Here is a 26,649-nt window from a genome sequence, read left to right as displayed (position 1 = left end):
TTACAGTTGCTTACCCTTTACTCCCTCGGTACTCATACCATTCTCTGCTCTCCATTTCCGCTGCATTCACTACAGTTTGCTCCAAACCCTGGCTCCAGTCACCACATACATCCTGAACTCCGATTACGGCTACTCCAGTTACCTTAAGAATCCCGTAATCAGCCCATTTTTTTCCTGAACCTTCATACGCAGTAGAATTCTCAGTCGGAATTTAAAGCTGAGAATGGGAAAGCTACTAAGAGCTGAACCAGAGGGACCAAAGTACCTGGAGGGTTATCCTCAAACCAAGGAGTCGTTAAAGAAAGCAAGGTGGCTGAGATTCATTCAAAAGTTCACAGGCTATAATAAAGAAGTGACTAAAGCTTTTGCCAGGTCCTTTAATGGACAAACAGTGGAGGTTGGAGACTTAAAATTTACAGTGACCGAGGCCACAATAGCAGCTGCAACAAGTCTCCCACAAGAAGGCGAAAGGTGGTTCAAAAACAGAAGTGTGGACGATCAAGGATGGAAAATCATGCTCAAAAACCCAGGTATGGATACCTCTATATTTACCAAAGGAATCCCTGTGCATGCAATAAAAGAAGAATGGTCCACTCTGTTATTACTTGTCCAGAAATTTATCACATGCGAGGGTCGTTTTGGTACCATGTACATGTATCATGCCAGGATAATGATGAATTTCATGGAAGGTTGTACCCTTAACTTGCCTTATTTTCTGTTATCAAGCTTGAAGAAAATGAGCTCTACTGTTCAAAAACACGTAGGTAGTATTGAATCCCATCTTTACCATCATGGGTTCATAAAAATCCTTATTGAAGATCAGTTGAAAAACAATAAGGATACTTGGGAAAAGTTTTTGACAAGAAACCACTTCCAAGAACTGACTGAAGCCTCTGCAAGCAGTTCCCCAAAAATTCCAAAGAGAAGTAGGAGGAAAAAAAAGAATATTACAGCCCAAGAGTCTCCTACAGTAGACATTCAGGAAACTGTTCAGAAAGAAGAAGAGGAGGGAACTAAAAACGAGAAACAGAAAAAGGAAAAAGGCAAGATAACCATTCAAGAAACCTATCCATCCCCTCAACAATCCGTAGAAGAATATTATCAACCTCTGTCAGAGAGGTTAATAGATCTTCAAGCTGCTGCCATAACCAAGAAAAAGCAAAGAGGAAAACAGGCTGCACAAGAGAAAAGTACTAGTTCATACCTGAGAAGGAGCACTAGGCTAAAAGGGAAGGGGAATAAAACCAAAGAAAAATAGTCCCACTTTATTGATTTGGATAAAGAGACACTTGAGAAATCTCCAACTCAGCGAAGCATTGAGCCAAGTCCTCCACGAGAGGAAAGCCCTTTTCGGCCAGAAAGAGAAAGCAGTCCTCCTTCACCAAAATTTGAGTTGAGGCCGAGAAAAACACCTGAGGTAGATTCCAACCAGCAAGAAGCATATAACTACTTAGAGTCCTTGGAACAATCAACTGCAGGACCACCACCACCTTGCCACTTGATGCACAAGTACAGTCTTTAAAACAGGAAGTGTTTGAATTGGAAGTCCTAAATAGGCACATCAAAGAGGAAAACGAAGCACTCAAAGAGCAGAGTAAGGTAGACAAGATTGTCCATGACAACACTATGCTCCATTTAGGACTGTGGCAGAAAAAGAACAGTAAGCTGAAGAAGAAGTGTAAAATGTTGAGCAGGGCATTGATTAATCTTAAGTTCAAATGTCTAGTCAGGAAACCAAGGACCATTTTAGCATCAAAGAGAAAGAGAAGAGGGCTAGATGTTCTTGTAGAGGCCTCAGAGCATATGGATTGAGGAAAAATAACTAAGTTTTGGTTGCATGAGGACATGCAACACCTTCACAGTGGGGGTATGTTGAGCCTCAAACCTGCACCTTCCCATACACCCTCTCAACCTTCTTTTCCACTCATTTTATCCACTAAGTTGATTAAATCATTGTATTTTAGTTTAAAAACGAGCTTTTGACATGGTTTTCTAACTACGCTGATGAATGTTGTTTGGTTTAGAATTTTGTTGAGACAGCTACGGAAGCTTCTCAGTTTCCACAGCCGATACAGGTTTCCGCAGCTGACCCAGGTTTCTACAGCCAGCATAGGATTCCGCAGCTGTTTTGTCAAACACCATGCTACAGGTGTCCTCTCAAGAAATGAGCCACATGGGCAAGTTACAGGAGTCAAGGACATGGATCGTGTCCCTCCAGATCATCCAGCACGGCCATAAAAGCCTGCGGTCAAACAAGGGGTAAAGGATAGTCAACGGAAGTGTTCAACGGTGGCACAGCTCTGCGTAGCTCTGTTTTTTAGAACGTGAAGCTACGTGGCACAATCCTTAGCCACGAAGACATCTTGATAGCGTGAATCCAACAGCCATACCTCTCAGATTTAATAAACATGATGACAGTTACCTAGATCGGGGCTGAAGAGGATTTACGTCTCTCTGGAAGCGTGGTTAATAGCGTAGATTTAGTTAATCTGTTTAGCTTTCTTTCCTTATAAATAATGCGTCCATGAAAGCTGTACAAGTTAATCTTTTTGGTAATGTAATACGAAGCTGTTGTATTTCCCCACTACACTTTTATGTTGTTGTTTAATATATGAGAAGACTGGTTTAAATTTAAGCTTGTAGCTATTCGTTGAATTGGTTGAAGTGGCAGAGGGCCCCTGCTTACTGAAGCCTTGTACGGTTTTCTTTTAACTCTTGCATTACTTTTTCCTGTTCATGTATATTAGCTGTACAGTTATCATTTAAATGCTGCGTTTTATTTCAACATGTATATTAGCTATACATAACAAAGCTTTTTGATTTCTGCTGATTTACATTTTCATTGTTGCTCTTTTATGGTTACAACTAATCAGTGTTTTTGCAGGTGTTCTTAGGCAGCCCGGGGCAATTTTTCACCTTTTCTTTCTATAACTATTGGCATACGAGATCATCTTGTCTTTGTTGCTGACTCTTGTTTTCTGAAGTTTGATTTCCAGTATTGTCGTTTCCTTAAGTTGTACATTTATTTTCTGCTCTTAGATATCATGCTATTCATCTGCTAATGGTTCCTTTCTATAATCAAATAACTTTATTAGGAATCAGAATATCACTCATTATAGCTTGATTTAGTTTGCTTTAGATCTCACATTGCTTGACTTGTTCATGACTGTTTCTCACAGGGTAAATTAAGCTGAAAGGCAAAAGGTCAAGAAAGTTAAAGTAGTGTGATTAGTTTCTTTTATGCAGTTTAACTTCTTTTAGATTTCACATTGCTTAACATTTCATGATATCTTTTCACAAGGAAGATTGAGTTGAAGAGTTGAAATAGTGTGGACTAGTTGTTCTTACTTTTCATTGAATTTAGTGTAGATTTCACTTTCATTTTCATTCAGCAACAAAGATACTGGGCCGATGTCATAGTTCATTGTTTGATGTCTTTATTTCTTTTGAAGAATTGATTTCATTGCATTTATTTTAAAAAGCTTTCTTTCTTTTAAGTTTTGAAAATCACTTAGAGATCACCATAATCATCCACATTTCACTTGCTTTATCACCTTTTCATCATCCCACATTAGGAAAAGATAAATTCAAAAACAAACTTAAAAAAACTAAAAACGACAAAAGACTAAGGAAATGGTTATCTAGTACATATAGTACACTTCACTTCGTCAGTTTAAAAACCCCGGGTTGACATTATAAATAACAATTTAGATCACACTAAATTGACCAAACAATTTGCTTATTGCAAATTACCTTTTGGGCTTAAGAATTCCGGAGCAACTTTTCAAAGGGCGATGTCGTATGCATTTCATGACATCAAGAACGTTGTGCAACCCTATCTCAATGACTTGCCTGCTCATTCATTACATCGAGCTGATCGCCTCGTCCATTTACAAGCAATTTTTATGAGGTGTAGACATTATCGTATTCGGTTGAACCCACACAAATGTGTCTTCTGTATAGAAACAGGTCGATTGCTGGGGTTTGTAGTTTCGAAAGCCGGCATTTGCGTTGATCCCTCGAAGGTCAAAGCTATCATCAAACTGCCTCCTCCTTCAAGTCTTCGCCAACTCCAAAGTTTGCAAGGGAAAGCAAACTTTTTATGACGATTCATTCCTAACTACGCCGAGGTTACAAAGGGTTTTACCCGGTTGTTGAAACAGAACATTCCATTCTATTGGGACAAGATAGCTCAGAAATCTTTTGATGCACTTAAACACGCGTTGACCCATTGTTGCATCCTCCCAACTACAACCAGGATTACTTCTTGTATCTCGCCACCTCTCATTCCACCATTGGAATGGTCTTAGTTCAGGAAGATGAATCAGGAATTGAACATGTGATATATTACCTTAGTCGAACTTTAAATCCAACTGAGCTAAAATACTCACATGTGGAGAAATTGGCATTGGCAGCTGTTCAAGCTGTCCAACGTTTTCGTCACTACATTTTACTACGTAAAACTACGGTAATTTTGGATTGCAACCCTATGATCTACATTTTTACCAAGCAATTGCTAGGGGGCAAGTACTATAAATGGATCGTTATCCTGCAGGAGTTCGACCTGGAATTAGAGAAATCCAATTCTAAGAAATCTTTAGTTTTTGCGGAGTTAATGTGTGACTTCCCGCATGCTGACACGGAAACTGTGGCGGAGGAGCCCATTGCAGATGAATCCTTGTTTCTAATTAGCACTTTGGATCCATGGTATGGGGATATCATCATTTATCTCCAGACCCAATCTTTTCGGCCAAAAATTTCAAGGTCAGAACGTCAAAAAATTCGATTCCAGTCCCAACAATTTAGGATTATTGGAGATACTCTTTATCGCCATGGGGCGGACTTTGTTTTTCGACATTGCTTAACTCACAAGGAAGCTGAAAGGGTTCTAAATGACTATCACACTGGAGCGTGTGGCGGTCATATGTCTGGGTATGCCACAACCCAAAATATATTGCGCGCTGGCTACTTCTGGCCGTCTTTGTTTAAAGATTGTATTACGGCGGTCCAAAAATGCCACAACTACCAGATTTTTGATCGTAAGATGCGCGCTCCACCTGCTCCTCTCCACCCTATAATTGTCGTTGTCCTTTTGCCAAATGGGGTATCAATTTTATGACATGTAACCCTCACTCGGCCAGGGGGCATGTGTATATCATCCTTGCGGTAGATTATTTTACTAAGTGGGCCGAGGCGATGCCTACATTTGAGGCAGATGGCAAGACAGCTGCAATTTTTGTGTTCAATCATATAATTTCTATGTTTGGTGTCCCACAAGCGATAATCACTGATCATGGGCGTCATTTTCGAAACGTTATGATGACTGAACTTACAGGCCAGCTTGGTTTATGTCACGATAGTTCAACCCCTTATTATCCACAACCGAATGGTCTAGTTGAGTCCATCAACAAAGTTTTAGTTATCATGATCTAACGAATCATTGGGATTCATCGGTCGAATTGGCACAACATGCTATTTCAGTGCTTTGGGCGTACCGAACTTCAGTAAAAACATCAACAGGGTTCACTCCTTTCCTACTAGTCTATGGTTTGGAAGCTGTGTTACCCATTGAATGCGAAATCTCATCACTGCAAATGGCCATCGAGTTACTTCCAGCCACTTCCAAAGAGGAAAAGCGTTTGTTATACATGGCTCAATTAGATGAGAATCGACGTGATGCTGCATTGACGATCGAGACTCATGCAAAACGCATGAAAGCTCAGGATGATCGAAATGTGAACCGTTGAAATTTTTCGGAAGGAGATCTAGTCTTTGTTTAAGATCAAGCTAATGATAAATTAGGCACTGGAAAATTCGTTCCTATGTGGCATGGTCCATATGTTGTCAAGCGAAAGCTAGTCAAAGGGGCTTATGAATTGGTAGACTTTGACGGGGACTCTTTGGGTAAACCCAGAAATGGCCTTTACTTGAAGAGGTATTATGCTTAAAAGAATGGGTATGGAGATTTTTAGTTAGGATAGTTTTTCTTTCTAGCTGTTGTGTTTCAGTTTAAACAGTGTGCTTAGCTTAGAGAGTGTTTTTTGTCATTATTCCTTCTTATCTTGGTTTTACTCTTGATATTGCAGATGTCGATGCCTCTCCAAACATACATTGGTTTCGCTGATGGTGCTTGTCGTAATACACGGAACATCTCTTTCGTAGCTTGGGTTATCTATTCACCCTCTGACGAGTTAGTATCTATGCATGGGGTAAGCCTCGGTCAAACAATGAACAACATTTCCGAGTATAGTGCAGTGATTGAGTTATTATCTGAATCTATTTCATTTGGGATTTGGAGTTTGATAGTGAGGTTAGATTCTGAACTCGTTGTATTACAGCTTAATAGAGTGTATTCCATTAGAAATCCAGTGTTATTGAGATTATTTTTGAGAGCGCGTCTCTTGGAACGTGAATTTGATTATATTGAATATTAGCATATTCCAAGATCTTTAAATACATTAGCAGATGCAATTTCTTCTCGAATGTTAAATAGACATTTGCAATAATCATACATGTAAATTTAAAACCATTCCATAAAATGATTTACAAGATAAGCCGGTAATAGTGATATATATATAGGAGTGTGTCAAAAAATACATCGTCCTCAATCATAGGTTGAAAAACACCTTATGATCGGAAAAAATGATAAGTACAAAAAACAAAAATGTCACATGTGCCCACAATAGGCGATCATCCTATCACTGGTGATGATCTCTATAAGAAACCACTGCCCAGCCCACCTTGCAAAGGAACCTCCTAAAAGGTCCCGGGACTCCAATCACATAGTGCTGAAGTCAACGAGGAATGTGATCTATAGAGGTTTCAGGAATCTCTCCTGTCAAGTGCTCGAGGTGACCCTCCAACGCGGCCAAAACCTCTGCTGATTCGTCTTGTGGGGCTGGCGCGGGTGCAACTGGTTGTTTCCTCTCGAAAGGCCGGAGAGCGGCTGGTTGTTGTGGACCCACATTTGCATTTAAAATTTTTACTATCAGTTTTGAGATGATGGAAAAAAAAAAAATTACAATAGGAAAAATGTTGAAAAGGATTTTACATGAGTCATCCCACTGCTCTCCTGGAGGAATAGCCATGTCTGCGTCACCACGGAAATCTATCCCAGTGTAAGGGAAGTCCTGAATAGAAAAGACCTGGTTTTCCAGCCATTGGAAATACTCAGGTTTGAATCGAGTAACCTCTGTCCTCTCGTCCGGCTGACGGGCCATGACTGCGACCCATCGCATCAGTTTGGGCTCTCAAGGAAGCCTAGCTCCAATAGTAAGGTGCTGTGGGATCAGCATAGGAACCCTCTCCAGGCTAAAACCCATGACCAAAGCCCCATAACCAAAGGTCTTTAGTCGTCCGTTCTTGGCCCTGGTCAGTTGGCCTTTCACATTGGCCAACACGGCATCACACCAGTTGAAGATGGTGCCTCGAAAGCAATCAACTGCCATAAGCATCTGGGATCCGGTGGCAATATGTAATGCGGCAGCTCCGCAAAGTCTGGTGACAGTGAATGCAATCACCATGAGCTCAGGATGGGATATGGTCTTTATGTCTATCCCTTTGTCTCTAGCCTGGCTGTTGCAGTACTCTAGCCGGAGGCTATCGACAGACTGGCCACCTGGCCTAGTCCCGTGCAGAGTCAAGTCTTCACCTATCTTAGGCAAACCAGTCAAGAAATATATGTCCGCCAGCTTGATTTCGAGCTGGTGGCCGCCGATGAAGAAGCATTGGTCCTGTATGCTCCATCTGTCAACCAGCCACTATAAGAAATCCACCTGAGCCCTCATGCCAGGAATGGCCCATAATTTGTACAATCCGCATGCCCTCAAAGCATCAAGTGAAGGCTGATGATTCCATGCGGCAGCATCCACATCCTCATGCTCTCGTTCATGCCAATCTAGCATGATGTACTCTCTGCATCAAGTATAAAGACAAATTAAATTGCTAGAAATTATTTTGTGTGGTCCATTTTTGAGAATTTTTGGGTTAAAAACCCTTACGGCGGGGACTGCACCCTCCGGGTTAGACATAGTGCGTGGGACCGCACTTTGTCTACACGGAAGGTGCGGACCCCGAGCTTTTTCCCAATGGAGAAAAAGTCGGGGTCCGCAGGCCAGCAGTGATAAACCTGCGAGCCCCCGCGCGCGGGTTTTGTACCTAAAAACCCTGCCAAAAATGAAATAAATGAATAAAACAAAAAATTAAATGGTTAAAAATGAAGAGTGGGATGATGTGGATTACCTGGAGAAAACGGCGTTCGATTCTGACGGTTGGATTTTCCGCAATCTTCACGGGAAGTTTTCTGAGCAAAAGCACTATTTTCTCACCCAAACTCAAACGGTAAAAATGAATTGACAAAGGCCCTTTTTATAAGTTTTTTGAGTAAATAAATTACAAATTTGTTTATGTTTCACTTTGAAAAGATATTTTTGCGACATTTTTATCCATCTCAAATAGGTATGAGTAATGTTTGTGTTTTTGTGTAGAATAACGGATTATTCAGGTAAAATCTATCATTTTCAACAGAAAAGCATGTAGAGTCATCTTTAAGCCCTTTTCTAACTCCTGAAACATGAGAAGATTGTCGAGTTTTTCTTTTAAACTCGTTAAAACGGAATTAAAAGACAATCCACTTACAGCTCTTTTCCGACCGTAAAAACATGAAAAGATTGCCGGATTTTTGTCGTTTCAAATTCGATATTGGTTATAAAACGACGTGTCATTGATCGCTTTTTTACTTTTTCGGGTCAAGGGCACTAATGACGAAAAGTACTCCTTGGTTGTAAAAGATCAAGCGGTTCTCTCAAGTATTATTTTATACTTTTTCGGGCTTGGGAGACACAAATTTACAAAAAAGGTCAACCCTGGAGTCTTCTTAAGTTTTTTCAGACTCTCTAAAATTGAAAAAACACCGAGTTTCTCCTATACTGGACTCGCTAAAATTTCATAGTAAAGGACCTATTCAATTACAAACAGGACCGAACCACTCCTTTTAGGGTTCGAATTTAAACTAAGTTGGACTCATCCGAAGGATGAGCTTATAATCAAGCAGATGTTATCCTCCTCAAGCTTGTCAAAAATAAAGAGGTACTTGCCAGAAATGGTGGGGGAAAAGAGAGAAAAATGAGCCTGTTTGTCATACTTTGTAACCACTCTTGAACATGACACTTTTATTCACCTGGGTTGGGAAATCCTTTGCCTAACAGTTGATCAAACCACATTGAAAGTCTTTAGCCGGTTTCTGGGTATTAACTTTGGGTCAATTGTCACCAAGCCATCTGTCGTGTCGTTATGTGTTCAAGAGGTCACTGCCAATAAACCATTCATCTGCAAAATATCTGTCATCCATCTTGACCATCCCTGAGTCAGTCCTTGCAACTAAAATTTCTTCAACTTGATCTATGATTTCGTGTTGTGGGCTTGCCTATGACGGATTGCTTTCTATCGACTTCAGCTCATTATCTAGAAAGATGATCTAGGAATCGTCAGTACCTTGAGATCCGCATGCCTCAATGGCAGGTTTCTCGCCTTTGACGACAGTTTACATCACTGAATTTTTATCAAAGGATTCCGTGACATGTTCGACGTCAACACATTTATTCACATCTCATGGATTGTACTGCGTACTTTGAGAGCCATTGACATCACTGGTGGTTTCTCTCACACTTGTTAACAGTTTACATCATTGACTGGTAATCAAGTGGTTTCTTCCATGTTCGACATCAACACATTCATTCGCATGGATAGAATCGTACTATTTTAGGAAGTAGAAATGAAGACCCTGGATCTAGTTTCCACAATCCAGGCTGCGAGGAATTTTGTATTCATTATATAATGGACTATTCATAAACAGATGGCTGCATCCATACTGTGTCCACATGAGTCTATACTTGTGATGTTTTACAAGATCATTCCTGTATCAGAGCAGTAGTTAGTTTTCTAGTCAATTTTGATCTGAGTATGGGAATGCCTACCTCAGCGATGATATGATCTCATATATATATCTTGCATTGAATGTTTGTACAGGTTCCAACCGGGCTTTCCACAAGATGATTCTCGAAATGATAAAGTACTTCACTCTTCCTAAATGATAAGAAATCCTCATCTACTACAGACTTCGCACTTTAGGGGGAAATCTGTTACACAAAAATATCATCACCATGATTATTTGCAGTCAGTATGGGTCCATCATCACTTGTACTATCCTCCTAAGCAAGTCTTAGACCTCAACTCTTCAAGTCAAGCTTTGAAAATTGGAGAAAGACATTAAAAATCAATGTAACTCTGGTTTCGCACTTTCTCTCACTGTCACCTGCGGTCCCGCACCTTCTGTGTACAAAAACTGCGGGCCTGCCCGCTCTGTCCCTAACGGTGTAGGTGCGGACCCCTGTGAAAGTCAAAAGGCGCAAGTTTTATCTTAAAAAACTCACTTTGGGTTAATTCTAGAGGATTCAAGAAGGAATTTTGATGTGGATTGTTCGCTCTGAGGTGGTTCATGCATCCCAAAAGTGAAGGAGCTAATCCATTGATGAGAGGAGCTATCCCTTTGAAGGAGGGCTTTATCCCTTTGAATGAGGACCTAGTAAACTCCCTCCATTGCACTATAAATACAGGCATTGGGCTAGTTGCTGAAGAGGTTAGAAGCTGAACATTTTTGAGGGTAAATGTCGGTGAAATCAAGACTTCCTAGTTAAGCCTAAGAGGAGAGATCACATGACTTTTTGGTTTCAATGGGGAGTGAGTGAAACTTGTCAAAGTAGAGGAAAATTCTTGCTGGACCCTGGGAGGAGCTTGTACAGCATCAAGGAAAAGGTTGTAAAGTTCTTCTTCTTTTGAATTAATACAATCAAACTCATTTTTCTCAACAAGTATCTTATGTTACTTGTTTCATGGACTCCTTGACTTTCATGTTAAATATGTTTTATGCAATTGGTTTTTCAGGTGCTATTTAATTTGTTTGCCTTGTTTGTGTTTGCAGATTTGCGAAAAGGAGCTCATTTGGATCAAAGGAGCGAGGGCATCCACAAGCTTGCATTGGACCTAAGGTAGGCCCTAAAAACACTTGTTTGCCATTATTTATAAACGCATATTTAGAGAAAGATAGTGTCTGGTTGGTTTTCTTGTCATTAGGTCTTCTTTAGGTTCTAGGAAGGTCTATCTTGTCTGCAAGATCGACTTATTCCATGTGACACTAACTGTGCAGCGACTGTACATTTTTTTCTCAAAAATTTCTTATGTTTGGCAAAGCAGTTAGTGGGCTTTATCTTCCTCATATGAACTTTAGTTTGAACAAAATGAGTTTCATTGGGATCATTTTTCTGAGACAGACGCGGTCATTTAGGTTTTGAACGATTTCGAGCATTTTGATTTTTGAGCTAATTTTTGCCCCTAATCCAGATTCTGATCACTCCTTCCCACTGACAGGATTTTGGAGCCTCAAAAGCTAGTTATTTGATGAGAGATGAATACTCTTCTCTTTACCAAGTTCTATCAACTAATTCTACTTGGAAAAATCTCCACGACAACCGCTTGGGTTCACTAACATGCCTTGCCTTGCAAATGGTTTGGAATTCAACCAATGTTATCCTTTTGCTGCTGAAACAATCCAACACTTATTCTTTGCTTGCTGATTAAACATCCTACTGTAACAAAGTTATCCCTCGGCACTTGGAAAGCTGACTAATGGCCTTCCCACTAAGAATCATGTTCCTCGTTTTCAATACATGCATTCGATGCAAGCTTCTCCTTGGAAATCACTTTTCCAAGTTAAGCCCATCTTAGTGAACTACAAAAAGGAGTTCTAATATCAGTAATAAGAAGAAAATAAATGACCGTTCTTTTACCTCCACGGTTCCAAATTCCACACCTACAAGAATGCATTCGCCATCTCTTTCGCTTCTTGGTGTCAGCACATCAAACCACATACAATGGTTGTACATGCTTTTTTTGGCATTTTTCTCCACTTTCGCTTTTTGATTCCATCATCCTCCAGTATTAACATGCTCCTCATGTCATTATTTGACAATGAAGGCTAATCATTAGACTTTTTCTCAAGCATGGACCTTCCAAAATCCTGTGACATCTTATCACAAGAAACACACTCATCTTGTTTTTCAAAGTTAATGGTGTTTGAAAAAAACTCATGCAAGAATATATAACTTGACAACCTCTTTATTTTGCTTCTTCAAAGTAAAAAATGTCAGATCATGTGAACATCACCATGTAATGTTACATCATGGTGTATAAAATATCGACTAAACACTAATCGACCAAACATGCTTCTTCAAACAACTAACTTTCAAGTCAAGCTAAACATGTACAACAACTTGACGATTTACAACAAGAATTCCTCATTCTCATTACACAATTTGCCACATCTCCCTTTCATATTTGGAGACAAAATAAACTCTTCCAAGTTGATATATCATACATGTACAATCAATCGACCACACAAGCTAACAATCATGCATGTGAAAATGATCAACATTCTAAAATTGACAACATACATGTAACAATCAGTCGACAAACACAAGCCGACACTCATGCATGTGCAAGCACAATGGAACAGTTTCATACACACAAACTCTCATCCATGTTGTTACAGGGAAAAGTGTCTATATAGAACTGCTCTATCCCATTAAGGTGTGATAGCTGCCTTAGAAACAAACAGAGAAAAGCTACTTTCGTTTTTCCTTTATGAATTATAGATAGAGAGGAACAGAAAGACCAACCTCTTTCTTGCGCTAATCTCCTGATTTGATTCCTCTCTTCTTTGATAGTCTTTAGCTACCTGCTCCCTTGCATGCCCAGCTTCACAAAGTACCTATAATATCACAGTAGCATAGCACTATACAAAGACATGGATCTATAATCATAAACAACCTAGGATCAGATGTAAATTGACCTTACAAATGTAGCAAGCATCAATGACACAATAGCATGGAGGAAAACTTGAATAGCTTTTATTGATAAACAAGAAAGAGCCAAGAGGAGTTACAAGAAGTTGTTCTGACCCAACATCAACCTCCCAGCTAACAAGCCCCTCTTCACCTCAAACAAAGCTTAGCTCACCCAACAATCTGATGTTTGTCTCAAGAAACCAACAACAATTCCTTACAATATGCAAAATTCCAGCCTCTGGATCTCTGGGATGAGGGATCCATATATAGATATCTGTAATGGAGATGAGTCAGCTCATGATTTGATTAGTGTCTTCCCTCTGATAGTTCTTGCTTCCACTTGGAGATTGATGATCTCTTACTCATCCTTAGTTGAATTCACTGAGGCAAGTGTCATTGGAGAAAATTCTGGAAGCTTCCATTGCCTCTCCACCTCGCGGAATGACACTTCCATTTGTCGTTTCTTGCCCATCGCACCCCATAGAAGGGATTTTTGAAATGCAACGCACCCACACAGTGTATTTAGGTGAGATGCAACGCACTTGGCTAGTGGAGCAGCTAAAATGATCTTGTTTTGACAAATTCTGAGCAGTTTTTCATGGAGAACTTCTGGGAGAAGCTGTAATCTGTTGACCTTGTTCCTTTAGGGGTTAGAACAACACTTTTAGGGACTTAGGAGCCCTTGGTTTATGGACATTTCATGCTTGGGGTTGTTGTGCCCAAAAATGTCTATAACAGTTGCCCCCTAAAGCATGAGGTCGTTAATATTTTGATGTCGGGTGAAATGATTTATTATGAGGATCCGAAGTTCTTTCAAGCTGGGAGGAGACCTGTAATAAGATACAATACAATACATTATCTTCATAATATTTTCATGATCTAGCTGAGGCGGGCATTCCCATGATCAGCTCTATAAATTCATTTTCATGTACATAGGACAGACAATCGTCTGAGTGTAGACTGATGATTCTGATAGAGCCATCATCCTTTTGATTGGATGATTATCTGTGCGGCAATGATGTACATTTGATGTCTTTATTTCCCTGAATATATATCGCAGCCCGAATGGATGAAACTAGATCCGAGGTCTTCAATCTCGTTCAATCTTCACTCGAAGTACAAGTCGATCCATGTGAGAAATGTTCTGAAGTCGAACATCGAAAGACATCGCTTGATTACCAGCCAATGATGTAAATTGTTAACAAGCACGAGAGGAATCACTGATAATGATAATGACCCTCAAGGTACTGAAGTACAATTCACATGGTGTGAATAAAGGACTTGGCATCGAACACCATGCAAAATATTTTGGTCAAAGGCCATTGATGTAAACCTGTTGCCGGAAGTGAGAAACTTGCCATTGAGGCATGCAAGCTTCAAAGTACTGAATGGGGTGTTCCTAGATCAACTTCTTGGATAATGAGCTGATGTCAACAAGAAGCGATCCGTCACAGGAGGGCCTTAATGAATCCCACATCAATGACACAGAATGGAGCAAATGATTTTAATGGAGGTGAAAACGATCTGGTGATATAAGGTTTAGGGTGGCGGTAATGAAAGAATGGAGTATAAATGTATGGTAGTGTGTGAGACACAGGTGAATTCTCTGAAGGACTTCTCTTGAACATATCAACGACACTGATGTGATGGATTGCTAGCATTAACCCCAAATGTGGATGGTATGATGGGACCATGGTTATGTGACCAGTGAATGAAACAACCCAACCCGACTCGGACGCGGAGTGGAAGTGTCATGTTCAAGAGCGACTTGCTACCAACAAAGTTTCTTCAAGTTTTCTTCCCAATTTTCCCCAGTCATTGCTGACCAGTACCTCTTTATTTTTGTCAAGCTTGAGGATGATAACATATGCTTGTTCTATAATTTTCCCTTCGGGCAAACCCATCGCTATGTTTTAACGAGCCTAGCGATAATGAAACTCGTTCTCGTCTATAGACAAGTTTGTCGCTATTACACTTTTAACGAGTTTAACGACAAAGATAACTCAGTCCTTTTCAATTTTAGAGAGTCTAAAAAGGAACGTAAAGGTAACTCCAAAATTCCTTTTTTGTCATCTAATCCCTTAAGTCCGAAAAAGTATAAAACAATACAGAAGGGATGAATTTTTGATACTTTTAACGAGCCGAACAAAACAAGCGCTCGATCTTTTTGTGTAATAATCCCTCAGGTCCAAAAAGATTAAAATTTAGAGGAGGGATAGCACTTCCTGTCCCTTTAACGAGCTGGAGAGGCCAATGGCTCGGCAATATTTTCATATTTTACGAGTCAGTTGAAAAGAGCTTAAAGGAGACTCGTCTTTTGAGGAACGAGTGATAAAATGCGTAGCAACTGATTCCAGGTAAGGTTTGGAATTTTCCAATCATGGTAGTCTTACAAGGATGGCTAATGAGATCACTCTTCGCAGCTGTTTCTCAAAATGGGTAAACAATCAAATGGAGGTGAATGATCGGCCAATGCAAAAGTGGAGGTGATGGTGCAAACACGACCAAGGCTTTAATGGCTGAAGTACTACATTCACGATGGTTATTTACCGGGGAATAGTTCATTTTTTAATGAGCTTAAACGCGGGGGGAAACATTTTCTCATGTCTTATGTTTATTTTTTAACGAGCTTGAACTATGTGCTAAAACTGCTCGATTAATCCAGTCGTGTGATAAGAATGTCTCAAATAAAACGGCAATTTTTAGAGTTTTGCCCCACATCCTTTCTTTATGCAAGTTAGGAAACAACCAATCCTATGAGTTTAAAGGGTTAGAGGACCTACAAATTTAAAAAATAAATACTTCGCTTGCATGCCCCCAGGTATAAAACAGAATTTCAAGGTTACCCCTACTTCTTTCCGTTAAAACATTTGTTTTACCGGGAGAGGCCTACCTCTTACAGGTTACCCAAAGATTGTTTTATTCACAACGCAAATAAACACTTCTTCGGTGATGTTTACCGAAATAGGCAAAGGTGAGTGAAGGAGGCTACTCCACTCACGTAACTTTGACAAGAGAATCTTGTTCTAGAATAACCCCCTCTTCTAATCACAGATGGGAGTACAGACTAGTCATATTCTCTCACAGAAACCTACCCTATACCCGAAGTTTTCTTGCCGAAGCAGACCAGGGTGCATGCCCCTTGGGTTTCAGTCATGTCCCCCGAATCACTCGCTCTCATCGGGTGGACGGACTGGGGATTGAGACATTTCTTGCGTGAAAAGACCATTCAGGGATGGTATATGACTACACTCGCTCTCATCGGGTGGACGGACTGGGGATTGAGACATTTCCTGCGTGAAAAGACCATTCAGGGATGGTATATGACTATTTGCTATGCGTGATCCGGGAAATGAAAGTTGGTCTATGAGCTTGACCACTCTTCCTTCGTGCGGAAAACACATCACTCTAAAGAGTGATGAGACAATGGCTCTCATGCAATAAATATAGTCTCGTCCAAGGAGTAGATTATAATCCAGGGGTCCTTGAACTACCAATATGTTCATGTGAACGGTTTTCCCTCTCAATGTTATGGGCACATTGGGAAGGATCCCTAACAGTCGACTGGTTCCTTTGTCAAAGCCTGTTAGTGTTACACTAAAAAATGTCACCATGATTATTTGCAGTTAGTATGGCTCCATCCACTGTCATACTATCCTCCTTGGCAAGTCTCATGCCTCTGCTCTTCATGTCAAACTTCAAGAAAGAGAGAAAAGTCATTAAAAGTCAATTATCTCTGGTACGCAGTTTCTCTTAGCCTTACCTGCGTGTACGCACTCCAAGTTCACAATACCCGCGTACTTGTACGCTCTGTATGTAAAGGAGTGGGTGCGTACTCTTGTAAAGGTCAAAAGGCGCAAGTTTCACTCCAAAAAAGTTACTTGTGGTCATTTCTAGAGTCTTCTAGAAGCTTGTTTGACGTGTATGAAGCGCCTCCAGATGGTTCATGTATCCCTACCAAAGAGGAACTTATCCCATCAAGAGGGGAGCTATCCCATCCAAAGAGGGGCTTATCCCATTGATGGTGGACCTGAATAACTTCCTCTAGAGCACTATAAATACAGGCATTGGGCCAAAGGGAAGGGAGGTTGAAAGCTGAACATTCCTAAGGGTAGATGCTGCTGGAATTAGGACTTCCTTGTAGAAGCTTGTGAGGAGAGATTACCATCTTTGCTTGTTTCCATTGGGAGGTGGGTGAGCTGATCAGAGTAAGGGAGAACTCTTGTGGACCCTGGGAGGAGCTTGCACAACACCAAGGCTCAGGTTGTAATGGTTCCTTTTGTTACCTTTTAATACAAATTAGTCCATTCTTCTCAACAATTTGTTATTTATGAGTTGTTTCATATACTCCTTGGTCTATATGTTAAATATGTTTTATTTTATGTGATATTCAGGTGCTATTTAATCGTTTGATTGTTAGTGAATGCAGGTTTCGGAGGGAAGGAGGAGCTCATCCGGATCAACGAAGCTGGACTACTACAACAGTGTTGGATTACAGGTAGGATCTAAACACTTGATTTCTCATATTGTAAAAGCATATTTAGGGAAGGATTGCTCTTATTTGTCTTGTTTGTTATTAGAAAGTCTTAGGCTTCTAGGAAGGTCGGTTGTGTCCGCACTAATGACTCTTTCCGCGTGACAAAATGGCGACCATACTGGGGAATCCATGAATGTGTTTGAGTTCTTTTTTATTTGATATTTTGGTCTGAGAAAAATCTCTTGTTTTCTGATTTTTGGCTGTCTAACTGTGTATTTGGATGGGTTAGCTTAGAGTCAATTTAGATTTTTATTTTTCTTAGCTTTTCCAGCAGTACGCAGTCTCTGAGTTTGACACAGTGCGTACTTGTACGCACTGCGTCTTTGTGCACAGGGCGTACCCACGCCTGTGTCAACAGATCACCTGCGTACCCCTGTCAAATTTGAGAAAATTCCATTTTTCCTCTTTTTGCTCTTTAGATTTTGTTTTTACTTTGTTTACTGCCCAGATCCATTAGTTTACTGTCAAAGATCTTCACCTGAACTTGTCCCGTTAGTGTTGAGGGTTTTGGTGGAATTCATAGGGATTTTGCCTTAGGGTTTGATTTTTAACTGGTCCTGTAGTGACTTTGGCGTTAGAGGTTGTCAAACTTTGGATCTCCTTGGTTTTGATCAGTCCTCTTAAGAGTCGGGCCTGTCATAGAAGTCACCCTTGTGAGAGACCTACCTTTGTGTCTTCTCTTTGCAAATCTCGAAAAGTTTGTTTGTTAAAGCCTTGAATTCCATTCTTGAGAAAAAAGAACAAAAAGATTTCGATTTTGTTTTTTGGTTAGTTTATGATTCTGCATGAACTGATCCTTAGTTGCATTTTGACTGAGTAAAACATCCGGGAATTATCCTTGTAGGCTTTCGTCCTCATTATTTTTTGCTTTTAGGTAAATTTCCTTTTAATTTGCTTTTGAGTGAATTTGATTTGATTGTATTAGATTTGTTAAATTTGATTTGATAAAATAGTTTTTACATGCTTTATTAATATAGAAAAAACACAAAAATTCTTTTGGAAAAAGTTTGCTTTGGTAGCATTTGTAGACTTTTGGGAGAAAAAGGAAATTTCGTAGAGTAATTAGTGGTCATGAGTTGTGTGTTTTGAAAAGATAAAGAGAATTGTTTCTTTGATTGTCTTTACTAAGAAAGTTGTTTTCTATAAAATTTGCATTTTCCAACTCTCTTAGTTAGGAGATTCATTGAAAAAAAAAAAGTAGTGTAAATCATCTTAGGTGCATCTTTGTAGTGGTTGCGAGTCGAGTCTACACACCACCAGTTTCATCTCCACTACCTTTTGTCTTTAAGAAAAACCATAAAATTAACGCTTAAAGTAAAATCAACTTAGTAATTTTTATTTACTAGGGCTCTGAAACACCAATTTAGATCAGGCTAGTGTCTTGGAGTAGGAGAGTAATTAACTCTCCAAGACAACAAAACCAAACAAGTAGCTTATCTTGTGATAGAATAAATCCAATTGTTTCATTTGTACTCTGGGAAAGCTCCTCTTAAAGGAGAAGCACGAGCTCGTGTTCGAACCAGTGAGGGGATCAATCCTCCCTCATTGGGAACGACGCCAGACACGCACGTATTACAAACGGTAAACCTCAGATTAACCATTGTCGAGGAGCCAGGGGTCACTTGTCGGTAAACCTTGGATTGTTGTCAAGGAGCCGGCAAGGGGATTGAGCTTGATACTCTGCCCTTGCGTGCTGTTAGAGTGTAGACTGTTCCCCCAGGTGCATTTGTTGCTGTTGGTAACCTTAGTGACCATTATCTTTAGGATTCTACCGAGGTGACGGTGGAGGGAAGATCCCACTGTACCTGGAGCAGACGTCGGCTAGACTCACTTGGATTTTCTGGGGGGTTCACTTCACTCGAGACGGTTAAAGTGGAGGAACTTGTGTCGGTCTATTCATTAAGCAGGTTGCCGGGGTAACTGTTCCACCCGCCACTTCTGTACTGAATCCGGCGATGTTGGGTTTCATCTCCAACTAGCGTTTTCAGTCTGGAAGGCTACTGTTTGTGCTTGGTTTGACGCCCTAGATTCTTTAGGCGTGTGATTCAAATTTGTTTTGTTCTTAAGAGACTTTAGGTGGTTTGCTTTGAGATTTTACTTTGTTTGCGTGTGTAGTAATTAAAAGTTTTTAACTGTGGCGGAATTACCGAGACAGTCCCGTAGACTTCGGGGCAAGTCTCCTGAGGTTGTTTCTGTGGCCGAATTGTTGAGGAAATCCCGTAGACTTTGGGGTGAACCTCCTCAAGACGTCCCGAGTCATTACGAAGGTTTAAAGGTCCTTGTAACTCCTCCTAGTGGTAGTAGAGTAGGTTCACCTGAAGAAGGAGAGTCTTCATTGGTAGTCCATCAAGATTACCAAAGTCTAGAAACAGGTTACAATCCTGAAGCAGTTGCAGTTTCCGAGCTTGCTGGTAGTTTTTCATCTACTAGTGATATAGGCGAAGAACCTGAAATATCTGAACCTGTTACTCCAACTTCTAGTGTACCAGATTCACCTAGGGTAGAAAGAGTCATCACCGAAAATATTCCTACTGGTTTGATAGCTATTGAAGAACTTGCTCCAGAGGAAGAATTAGGCGTATCTATCCTTGAAGATCAACCTACTATTGATCTAAGGGAGCGTGAATCTATCTTTTACAGTCCTTCTAGAAGTACTACTTGGTACCTTTCGTTAACCAATTATTTAGACAACTCAGGGGTAGGTTTTTCTCCACCTCGTACTCCTTTTCCACCTGGAGGTATTTATACTCCTGTAAATATGTCTGGTCAGTCGTCTGTGTTCACTCAATCCCCTGAATCTTTCTTACACGGCGGGCCTTCTGTTCCCACCGGGTATCAATCACTTTCTGGTACCTTTGCGGGGGCATCTCCTCAACCCATTGATCATGGGTTATTAGCTGGAAACAATGGTAATAAACCGTTGGGTGTAGGGGACATTTACATGATGTCAGGTTCAGTTCCCGTTTCTCAACCTCAAGGTGGTCAATTACCGCCTGGGGGGTAGCCTCAATTAACGCCTGGGGGCAACCTCAAGGTACGCAAATTGTGTCTGGGGGGCAACCTCAAGGCCAGTATGTACCCATAGTACAATACATGCCTCAAGGTCAACCCCAGCCTCAATATGTACCCCAGGGTCAACCTCAGTATCAATATTTACCTCAAGGGTATCAACCCCAAGGGTATCAACCTCAAGGTCAAGGTCAACCCCAGTATCAGTATTTACCCCAAGGTTATCAACCTCAAGGTCAATACTCGAGTCAAGGTTATCAACCACCTCAAGGTCAGTCATATGTTCAAGGTATGGGAACTGTGCCTTTCAGTTATCAATCCTATCCTCAATCCGGTTATGGATCTCAGTATCCTCAACCTGTTACGGGTCAATACCCCGGAATGATAGTGTGGGATCCATCACAAGGTCAACAGGTGTTGCAGCCAAGTATACGGTTGTTACCTCAAACTGGACAACCCGTAGTTTCTGGTTCACCCCAGCAAACGCAACCTGTCCAGTCAAATGTTCAAACTTCTGTAACTTCGGTAGTTACTCAGCCGCCAATTGCACCTAGTACTCCATCTCAAACGACTGCTGCAACTACCGCAACATCTACCGCACTTACTTCTGGAGTATCGACAGCTCTGGTTTCTACTGTCTCTGCAACCACTCCTCAGACATCTTTACCGTTGTCCGGATCTACGATTCAAACCACGGTCCAGATGCCTGTAGGGCAGCCTGGTTTAAGTACTGTTGTAACAAGTCAACCTCAATTTACCTACCAACAGTACCAGGGACAGTACCAACTCGGTCCTGCTGTCCAACAACCGGTTTACCAGTATCAACCGTATCCTGGGTACACTTATCAACAACCTCAGCAACCCCAGTACGGTCCGGTTAATCCTGGTTTTCCAGGAGGATATAATATCCCAAATGCGATTCCTGTTCCTAGTTATCCTGGATATCCTCCTCCTGGAACTGGTATTGTGACCCAGAGTTTTAGAGATCCTAACCGGCAATTACCATTTATCGCAACTTTGGATTTACCCGACTTGACGCGCCTAACGAACGATCCAATTCAATATCTTCCATTATGGCTGCCAATGCCAAATAAGTTGCCCAGTGATATACCCAAGTTCGAAGGTAAGTCTGGAGAGGATCCGTCCAATCACGTGATGACTTACCACCTCTGGTGTGCTTCAAATTCTATCTCGAATGATTCGATCCGCTTACGTCTTTTCCAGCGTACGCTCATTGGTCTCGCGGCCAAGTGGTACATTGAGTTACCACGGGCCTCTTTTTACAATTTCAGCCAGTTAGCTACCTCGTTCCTAACTCATTTCCAGTTGCCGGTCAGATACGATAATGGTACTGAGTTATTAACTTCATTAAAACAATCGACGTCCACTTATATTTCCGATCATATTCATGAATGGAGACGTCGAAGACATTTAGTGAAAGTTTTTATCCCGGACCAAATCTTAGCTGAATGGTTTGTAAAATCATTATTACCGAAGATTACTGAAGATGTGGCTAAGGCCGGAGTAGTTACTGAGGAGCAAGTCATTGCTCAAGCCCAGTACCTTGACTTAGTTTACACTCAGTCGGGTACGTTGCATGAGAAGATCCCAGATCTTCCTAAGTCGAATCAAATCGTTGCTGCTCCTTCGGGGTCCCATGCTGCTGATGGCATGATTGGTACGGTGAATACTAAAAGTAAGAAGAAATCCTCAAAGAATTCTTCTCCAATAATAACCTTACCGGACTCCCCGACAGGAGAATCTTCTCCTGAAATTACCGCCGACATTCACACTGTAGAGTCATCTACGGCTAAATCAAAAAACGGTGGCAAGAAGAAAGGCAAGAAGAAGGATAAAGCAGACAAGGCTCCAAAGGAGAAAAAAGAGAAGTCAGAATCTAACGACGAAAAGCGCAAACCTCGCTATCCTTGTTTAATTTGTGAAGAAGATCATTTCACAAGAGATTGCCCTCATCGGGCAGAGGTTGTGAAAATCGTTAAAGGTTCCCCAACTCCTGCTGTTTTGAAAGATCCATTTCCAAAGCAGGAGAGTAAAATGATAGGTTCTTCCTCGAGTGCTAGTGAAGAACCCATTTTGATGATGTCTCATGTACGGATTGCGACTCGATCGCAAGATTATGGTAGTAAGAATCCTGTTGATGGTAAAGAAGCAGAATCTTCTCATTCTAATCCATCAACCTCAGCTCCCGGTTCCGATCCACTATAGATCGAGAAACCTAACCCGGACTTGGTAATCAAACCGCCCGCCAAGGGTATACTTCGAAAGTCTGCTTTCAATCCACATGCGAGAGCAGCTCAGAATTATAGCATTGTTGAGGATTTAGTTGTTTCACCCTCAGCAATGTCGGCTTTGGAAGTGCTGCAATCATGCCCCGCACAACGAAAATTACTCTTGTCGGCTATAGGAGCTGTTGATATTCAGGACCCGAACCTGATAATCTTTGATCTAGAAAATAGTACACTGCGTCTCCCTCATCAGATGGCTTTCCATATACCAGTGATAGTCAAAAACAGGCCTATTCATCGGACTGTAATTGATGAAGGAGCTTCTACGTGTATTATGTCGATTCAGTGTTGGAGATCGCTTGGTTCTCCTTCAATGAACCAATCCCCGACGATTCTTAAGGCCTTTGATGGCCGTGGGTTCCATCCGTTTGGCATTCTACAGGATTTGCCTATAGGGGTTGAAGGAAAAACCGTTAGTCTGGATGTGGAGGTGGTTGATGCCCCTCTAGATTACAACCTTCTTTTGGGTCGCAGTTGGTCTTACGCTATGACAGCGGTCGTGTCATTAGTCTTCAGAGTTATAAAGTTTCCACATAATGGTAAGATCGTAACGATAGACCAGTTGGCTTACTTTTCATCCGACCCAGCCTCTTCAGAGAGTATCCAGCATGTCGATAAAACGACTATCCCTTACAAGGATGTTGGTGTAGTATTAGTTAAAGATTCTGGTTTACTGGGAACTTTTCCTTTTCCCTCGATCAATGCAGACCCTTCATTCGCATCCATTCATATGATTACTTCAGACACTATTATTTACGATGATCCTTGGATTGTCCCATCTGAATCTGAGATAGACTCATTCGGTAATGCAATGCCTTTGAGTCCATATGAAATTGCTTATGAGGCCGTGCAGTCTTTTTCCGACTCCAGTTCAACCCAATTCGACCAAATGAATGTGGTCCGTGAGGAATCACTTTTCACATCAACCTCAGAACGGATAACATTTCCTGAAGTCGTGTCATCTGACGAACAACTTCGCGAAATCCTAAGTGTAGACGATCTACCATGGGAAGATCTTCATCATAGATCTTCGTTTTTACCTGAGGCTGATGACTTTGAAAATGATTTTTCATCAATTTTTACAGCTGAATATGTCAAGGACGCTCAGAATCCCACGAAACATCCTGATTCAGAGTTGAATTTGGGAAACATTTCCCAAACTATTGCCATTGACATTTCAGTCAAAACCGAAGTTATTGAAAACATTCATATAGGTGCCTCGTGTACAGATAACAAAATTCAAACATACAAGGTCCTATTTCAAGAATTCCGCGACGTGTTTGCCTGGTCCTATGAGGAAATGCCAGGAATTGATCCCTCCATTGTTGTTCATGAAATCAAGACCTACCCGGACGCTAAACCCGTTCGGCAACGTCTGCGTCAGATACACCCTAGGAAAGCGGCTGCGATTAAAGCAGAAGTCGAGAAGCTGTTGAAAGCAGGTTTCATTTATCCGATTTCGTTAACGGATTGGGTTTCGAATATTGTTCCGGTTAACAAGAAACAAGGAACAATAAGAATATGTATCGACTATAGGGATATAAATCGTGCTTGTCCAAAAGACAACTATCCCACGCCCTATATCGATCAAATAATTGATGATTGTGCCAGCAGTGAAATATTTTCCTTTATGGACGGTTTTTCTGGTTACAACCAAATCAATATTCTACCTGCCGATCAACCAAAAACGACTTTCATTTGTCCTTGGGGGACATTTGCTTACTGCAAATTACCTTTTGGACTTAAGAATGCCAGAGCCACTTTCCAACGGGCAATGTCTTACGCGTTTCACGACATCAAGCACATTGTGCAACCGTATCTCGATGATTTGCCTGCTCATTCTTTACATCGAGCTGATCACCTTGTCCACTTACGCGCTATTTTTATGAGGTGTCGGAATTATCGAATTCGGTTGAACCCACACAAATGTGTCTTCTGCATAGAAGTGGGACAATTGCTAGGATTTGTCGTTTCAAAAGCCGGTATCCGCGTCGATCCCTCGAAGGTCGAAGCCATCATCAAATTGCCTCCTCCTTCGAGTTTGCGCCAACTCCAAAGTTTGCAGGGGAAAGCAAATTTTTTACGTCGATTCATTCCTAACTACGCCGAGGTTACAAAGGGTTTCACCCGGTTGTTGAAACAAAATGCTCAATTTTCTTGGGATGAGATAGCTCAGAAATCTTTTGATGCACTTAAGCACGCGTTGACCCATGCACCGTTGCTGCATCCTCCCAACTACAACCAGGACTACTTTTTGTATCTCGCCGCCTCCCACTTCACCATTGGAATGGTCTTAGTTCAGGAAGACGAATTCGGAATGGAACATGCGATATATTATCTTAGTAGGACGTTAAATCCCACCGAGCTAAAATATTCTCATGTGGAGAAATTGGCCCTGGTAGCCGTTCAAGCTGTCCAGCGATTTCGTCACTACATTCTTCTCCGTAAAACTACCGTGATTTCGGATTGCAACCCTATGATCTATATTTTGACTAAACAATTGCTAGGGGGCAAGTACTCCAAATGGATTGTTATCCTGCAGGAGTTCGATTTGGAGTTCGAGAAGTCCAAGTCTAAGAAATCCTTAGTTTTTGCGGAATTGATGTGTGACTTCCCGCGTGCTGACACGGAAACTGTGGCAGAGGAACCCATTGCAGACGAATCTCTGTTTCTTATCAGCACTTTAGATCTGTGGTATGGGGATATAATCGTCTATCTCCAAACCCAATCCTTTCGGCCCGAAGCTTCAAAGTCGGAACGCCGGAAAATTCGATTCCAGTTCCAACAGTACAGAATTATTGGAGATACTCTTCAGAAAGGGTTCTGAATGACTGTCATTCTGGAGCATGTGGCGGTCATATGTCTGGGTATGCCACAGCTCAGAAGGTGTTGCGTGCTGGCTATTTCTGGCCGTCCATGTTTAAAGATTGTATCATTGCGGTCCGGAAATGCCACAACTGTCAAGTGTTTGATCGCAAGATGCGCGCACCACCTGCTCCTCTCCACCCTATAATTTCCGTTGATCCTTTTGCTAAATGGGGTATCGATTTTATTACATGTAACCCTCACTCGGCCGGGGGGCATGCGTATATCATCCTTGCGGTTGATTATTTTACTAAGTGGGCCGAGGCGATGCCTACATTCGAGGCAAGTGGCAAGACAACAACGATTTTCGTATTCAATCATATTATTACTAGGTTTGGTGTCCCACAAGCGATAATCACTGACCATGGGCGCCATTTTCGAAACATTATGATGACAGAACTTACAAGCCAGCTTGGTTTACGTCATGATAGTTCTACTCCTTATTATCCTCAAGCAAACGGTTTGGTTGAATCCATCAACAAAGTTCTAGTTATCATGATCCGACGAATCATTGGTATTCATCGGTCGAATTGGCATAACATGTTATTTTCAGCGCTTTGGGCATACCGAACCTCAGTAAAAACATCAACAGGGTTCACTCCTTTCCAACTAGTTTATGGTTTGGAAGCAGTGTTGCCCATTGAATGTGAAATCCCATCACTTCAAATGGCTATCGAATTACTTCCAGCTACTTTCGAAGAGGAGAAGCGTCTGTTATACTTAGCTAAATTAGATGAGACTCGACGTGACACTGCTTTGGCAATCGAGACTCACGCAAAAAGGATGAAAGCTCAGTATGATCGTAACGTGACCCCTCATAATTTTTCGGAAGGAGACCTAGTGCTATTATATGATCAAGCTAACGATAAATTAGGTGTTGGAAAATTCGTTCCCATGTGGCATGGGCCCTACATTGTCAAGCGAAAGCTAGCAAAAGGGGCCTATGAGCTGGTAGATTTTGATGGGGACTCTTTGGGTAAGCCCAGAAATGGACTTTACCTAAAGAGGTATTATGCTTAAATGGTGGGTATGG

At 41.2% G+C, this 26,649-nt stretch overlaps 1 pseudogene; it reads left to right on the top strand.

Annotated features, from left to right (window-relative positions):
• Nucleotides 1-223: 223 nt before the first annotated feature.
• Nucleotides 224-26,649, top strand: part of LOC149233372 (BI1-like protein pseudogene) — a 62,380-nt pseudogene continuing 35,954 nt past the window's right edge.

The sequence above is a fragment of the Pinus tabuliformis genome, chromosome J (assembly GCF_031772625.1).
Source record: "Pinus tabuliformis cultivar Carrire ecotype Pingquan chromosome J, CPIR1, whole genome shotgun sequence".
In the NCBI taxonomy this organism is placed as follows: domain Eukaryota; kingdom Viridiplantae; phylum Streptophyta; class Pinopsida; order Pinales; family Pinaceae; genus Pinus; species Pinus tabuliformis.
This window is presented reverse-complemented; position numbering and strand designations above follow the sequence as displayed.